At 36.6% G+C, this 6,184-nt stretch overlaps 1 long non-coding RNA gene across 1 annotated transcript; it reads right to left on the bottom strand.

Annotated features, from left to right (window-relative positions):
* Window positions 1-1,242: 1,242 nt before the first annotated feature.
* Window positions 1,243-5,220, bottom strand: LOC137646762 (uncharacterized). Its single transcript, XR_011045450.1, has 3 exons — window positions 4,641-5,220; window positions 2,050-4,324; window positions 1,243-1,347 (listed from the first exon to the last, which is right to left on the bottom strand). It is a non-coding gene; the product is annotated as an uncharacterized lncRNA (long non-coding RNA).
* Window positions 5,221-6,184: the final 964 nt, after the last annotated feature.

Here is a 6,184-nt window from a genome sequence, read left to right as displayed (position 1 = left end):
TTCCATTAGAGTTTTACTTAAAAAAACATAGAATATTATAAAATCTGAGTTTACGGAAGTGGTAAAGTAATCTTTAAACGCAGAATTTCAATTGGGGCAGAGTAAAAAAAAGAAAGGTATCATAAAACTGGTTCACAAAGGTGGGGACATGCTATCCTTGAAGAACTGGAGGCTTATTGCATTGCTAAATCCTGACTATAAATATATTTCAAGAATACTGGCCAACATTATGATGAGAGTTTTAAATAAAGTTATATCTGAGGAACAATTTTGTTAGGTGAAAGGAGGATCAATAATAAACTGTAATACACTAATCCGTGATATCATAAATTATCTTAATGAAAATCATTTAAACGGAGCTCTGGTCAATCTGGACTAGAGTAAGGCCTTTGACAGGGTGAATCTAGATTTTATGTTCAAGATTTTTTCACGAATGGGTTTCAGAGACGATTTTGCTATGATAATAAGAATGCTATATGACGGGAGGCTAGATGCAGTTTGTATAAATGGAATCGTTAGTGACTATTTTCCCGTTGAACGATCAATACGCTAGGGCGGACCTATGTCAATGATAGCATGTGTTTTGTTCCAAGAATCACTGTATAGAACTTTGAAATAAAATGTAAGCATTCGACCAAAAGAACCCACGAATGCATTCCAGTGTTCTGTCATAGTGTTTACAGATGACAGTTCGGAGTTTGTTAAACAATAGAGAGCATACAGGAAGTGTTTCATACAATAGAACAATTTGAGCAAGCAACAGAGGCAAAGGTAAATCATGTTATGAGAACATCGTGTCATAAGGGCATGGGTTAATAGTCAAGAATACAGGATAGGAGGGGGTGAATTAGACAATTTTAATCGTAAGAGGATTTATTGTCCAAGTTAATTGTCACAATTAAAATGAGCAGAAATCTTCTTCAAAGTGAGTGAATTAGAACTTTAAATCTTGAGGGTGCATAACAGAAGAGTTATAAGTTCTCGCTGGCTCTTAAATGATTTCATCAGTCAATTACAAATTTACTTTTAACTGGTACAATACCCGGGGAGAGCGGATAGGGAGACATTCAAATTAAAAAGAACTATTGGACGTTGTATGGCATGAGGATGTCCGCCATGGCTGTGGTAGGCTTATCATGGCCGGTGGGCCTAGTGAAGGTTGTTCACTCACGAGTAGGACTCGAACTCAACTGCTTTCTCTCGCATAGTATGTGCATTCTTATTTGCCCTGCATTGCTGTGGGCGGGGGGGGGGGGGGGGGGGGTCTGGCTTGTCTTGCCTATGGGTGGCAAGTGACGTAACCGCACCATACTAGTTCTCACTCTACGACACCTCTCCCCGGTGTACCTGTTGACATTGAAACGGATTCAGTACACGTGTGCTTGGATCATCATATACCAAGCAAAAATGAAAGTGGCTCGAACTACTTCCCAAAAACCCATGAATCAGGAAGACAAGGTGATAGCTTGGCAAAATCTGCTCTACTTTCTGCACATTTACTTCACTGCTTAGCCTTTGTTTGAAACAATATATTTGTCTGTGACAAACTCCCCTCCAACTGACTCAAGGGTCTCCCGAGCCTTCCAGAATTTAAAACTGATTTGAACAAGGCCATTAACATTCAAGAAAAATTATCAAAACAAAACCCCACTGAAAATTACTCTACCCAAAACAAAGTCTCTATGATCCTTGCGAAGCCTTGTTCGCCCCCAACAAATGTGAACAAGACTTAGACTGAAAATTCATATGAAATAATCAATACATTTAACAGCAAATGGAAACTGGTGAACAGTTATCGATAAAAACTCAAATTCACATCTCAAACTCATCAAAAATACTCTTTATCAGTGAACACATGTTAAAATATTCCAAAAAGATAATTAATCATCAATCGACACTACACATGTCTGTATTCATGATATATACATACTTTATATATGTACATGAAAGAATATTACAAATCTTATTAAAAAACATATCATAAAGGACTGTGACTTCCAAATTATAATTTATACAACAGAAAGTAACTTTTGTATTTAAAATACTTACTTCTTCTAAATCCTACAGTCCATGCAGTGGATGCAGTCATCGTACAAAAAAGAATTAATGCTCACAACTGTCAAGCTTACACTCTGGCTCATTCACTGGACTCTCAGTCTGAAAGAGATCTAAGATATAGTACTGGTAAACACAATATATTATACATTCATCATGATCCAACCTCAAAGCGACAGTTTTTAGCCCAAAAAAAAAAAAAAAAAAAAATAACTCAAATTACCTAAAACAAAAGTTTCACAACCTCTGAAAATCAAAACATGTACACATATCCACAGAAAAATCATGAGTCAAAAGAAATACACAAAACAAATGTATCATGACCATTTTACACAGAAAGAAAAAAGTCATCATAAATGTTATTAGTCATAATATTCTCATATTGCTATATCACACTAGCAAAGTGTTTACTAACCAAGGTACTAGTGCATAAACACAAAAAAGAGCTGTGTCAAAAATTAAATAATGTGCATCACCATCAACAGTTAACAAACTGAATCACGCTTACAAAAAGTATCATAGCAAAACAAAGCTCTGTTCCTCCACTCGGAACACTTCTGCAGGCTTCTGCAGATATCCATGCAAAAAACAACAAAATGGTACCATTACAACTACTCATTTGAGCTATACCTATACTCTGCATTAGGTAAGGCCTGCCTGGGATCACCGGAACCACTCCTTGCGTGGGGGTGTTTCCCTGACCTCCGCGTTCATTGTATGAACTCTGGCGGCGGTCTTCCTCAAAGACTTGCTTGAGGGCAAGAAAGCCACCTCTCCTAAGGAAGGATTCGCCAGCAAAAGAATTTGGCCTCCTTTCTGCCCCTCCACCAGGGTCAGGTAGGGTATAAAAAAACCTCAAAGCAGAACACCAGTCCAACCAGAGGGTGAAAAAAGAAAACAATTTTTCAACATACACAACGGAAATGTCCAAATTCCCAAGTTTCAATCAGCACCTGCCAACTCACAACAAGAGACATCAAAAACCCTAGGGGCATCTCGACGCACAAGTACAGAAAGTTTCTCTCTCTCTCTCTCTCTCTCTCTCTCTCTCTCTGAGACGGTTTTCCCAAGTGTGCCCGCATGACGAAATTGTCATCAGGGTATTGTTTTCAAATTCTCCATGCCCATTTATTCAAATTCCAATCTGGGCAAACAGCTGACACATCGCTCGCATCACAACCGAAAACAAGCTTTCTGACAGAAGTTTCACAACAGAGAGACAACCTACATACAGTGCTTTCACAACAGCGACATTCCCATCTTGTGTTGTCTCATTTATTTTGCTCACACTTAAACTAAGCCAATCTCAAACTCTTGCAAACAAACAACAATCATTCTAGAACACTTATTCACCCAAGCTGACCTACATCACGCAAACAAAGGCTCTTGCGTTACCACTACATCATCATTATCTACTTCTCACTTCATAGCCCTAAGCCATATAAGCCTGGTCTTCCACTTCTTCTAGTGCATTGTGGAGCCCAGTTAAAAGTTCAGTGAATTAATCTCTCTAGGGTAGAGCAACAACACCTCACAGAGAACTAATTCGAAATCGAAACTTCCTAGTGCAATTACAAATAGGAGAATCATTCTGATCATATCTATGTTAAACCTCAATTAACAAGAAATACAAGGCGGAGAAGGTAAATTTACGTTAAAACTGAACTCCATAGAATTTCTCCAAAGTCAAAACTGTTCACAAATTATGTTAAACTTTATTCAGAACATAAAAAAATTTTCATAACCTGTTACTAAGGTCAATAAAAAAACCTCTTCAATCAATTTCCAAAGGAAAAGAAAAAACTTCAAAGGAAAACTTTCTTATTTCCCTAAGGAACAATGATCAGCCAAAAAAACAATTCTCTCGTTTTTTTTTTTCACAGAACTATCTCACAAAGCTCTGACACTACCAGACACAAAAGAAACAAACTCTCATTCAGCCATCGCCACATTTTTTTTTTTGTGAACACATTGACGCCGCTCCTGCGCGTGTGCAATCTCAAATTCTCTCTCTCTCCCCCACCCCTCTCTCTTTTTCAAAATACTGGAGGTTTAAAGAATTATCAATGGCAATAAATTATGATCAAGAGCGAATTCAAATATTTATTTTACATAAACAGAACTATCACTGAAACATGTATTTAAGAAAATGGCTCAGGATCGTAGATGGTCTTATTGCTTCTTGGTATTTAAGCGAGGTATCCGTCCTTATGAAGACCGATGATGCGACCTCACTAACAGCCCCCACTACCAGAAAAGTCCTCAGGATCTATAAATATGTCATAAAGACGCTCTATTAATAGAGAGCAAATATACGAAAATATATCAACAAAACTATTTAACTGCCAGTTAATATAATAAATGCATGAAGCAAATAGGAACTCGAACGAGCAGAATAAAACAAGGCACTTCACAAATATAAGTAATTAAACCGGCAATAAATACTAAACTTTAAATGAAAACAATATGGTTGGTCCTTTGGATGATATTTTATGGTTCAGGTTAAGGAGACAATTCATTCAAATTGAAAGAGTAACTCGAGTGAAATTTACAAGGCACAAGCATCAATGTGGTTTGCAACTTACCTCCACTCTAAGCAAGCCCCTCTAGATCAATTGCAGCTGTCGTTAATTAAAAAATCGATGCAACTCCATGGTATAGTAGCCTCAAGAAGTAACCCAAGGGCTCGCACTTCCAAGCAGGATCATCCTCGACCAACGGTCACACTAGTCACTTAATGCTCCATATTAAAATTTACGCTGGATCGGTGAAAAATATTAATGAAGAGTTGACACGTCCTTCTCAGCTGCTGAGTGAAAATGCACTGCCGTCTTCAAACGCTGGGACTAGAAGTAAACTTTTGAGGTGAAGTAAAGGTTTTCGTTCAGTCTCAAAACTCTAGTATTAAATTATCATTTTAAAGGAGGAATTTTATAGTTGCAAACTATTGATGCTTTCACAAACTTAAAACATAACATACTGAAACTGAACGAGTCTCCAAAGCAAGAACACGAACTAACCATTATAAACAATTTAAACTTTTCCCAAAACCAAAAAAGAAACTTAGAATTTTGAAACAAGCAAAGTAGAAAATCAAGGACCATAAAGGAAGGACACTACACTCAAAAGTTAAAAGTTAAAAAGAACAAAGTGAAAAAGTTTCACTTTTTTCAACATCTCTCTCTCTCTCTCTCTCTCTCTCTCTCTCTCTCTCTCTCTCTCTCTCTCTCTCTCTCTCTGCGCGTCTCATACATTCACGAACAGGGACTCACATGGGTCGAATTCTGCTGACCCAAACTCTCCAATAATCACCAACATTTTTCTACCCCGTATCCTTCTTGCATCTCTTAGTGAGCAAAGAACTTAAAGCTAAATACACCAGAAAAAGAAAACTAAAAAGAAAAAAAAAAAAAAACATAGCATGCAAAAAAAAAAAAAATACTGAAACCAGAAAAAAACTGAGTTCAAAATCTTACAATTACGTCCTTACCTTATACACAAAACAAGTATTACAGCATAAACAGACTACAAAAACAGAAAAAAAAAAAAAAAAAAAAAAAAAAATCACACGTACATAACAACATGTCTCATTTGATATTTGAGACGAGTCACTGAGACTTACATAATTTTGAAGGGCAATTAACTAGTCTCTTATTGGTCTTTAAACATACACAAAGCCATTAAAATACTATGCTTTATCTCATAGGTTCACTAAATCACTTAATTACAATGAAATCCACCTTTTACGTTAAACTTTGACACCAAAAACACACCTTTTTTTTTTCTAACACAATATAACATAAAACATAACCTTTTCTTATCAAACATTAATTAACTAACGAAGGCAACGGTATGGCTACTCATTGTCACCTCCTAACCCAAAGTTTGTTTTGTTAATATGATTCCTTAATACTCAAAAATAAGTAAATAACTTGAGAACTTATTACATGAATCAGAGTTTATTGCTTGGCTAAGTTATTCTTCAGCACATAGGGCGCCTGTCAAGGCTTATGCTGACATGGTGTCCAGTTCACCTGGGTCACATGTTGGCCTATCAAATCTTTTAACACTTCTGCTAAAATTACCGTGTCACCAATATCTGGTTTTACAATCATTCCGATCATTTACT

This window comes from Palaemon carinicauda, chromosome 9, assembly GCF_036898095.1.
Source record: "Palaemon carinicauda isolate YSFRI2023 chromosome 9, ASM3689809v2, whole genome shotgun sequence".
NCBI classification, from domain to species: domain Eukaryota; kingdom Metazoa; phylum Arthropoda; class Malacostraca; order Decapoda; family Palaemonidae; genus Palaemon; species Palaemon carinicauda.
Note: the sequence above shows the minus strand (reverse complement) of the source record. Positions and strands in the feature narration are given on the sequence as shown.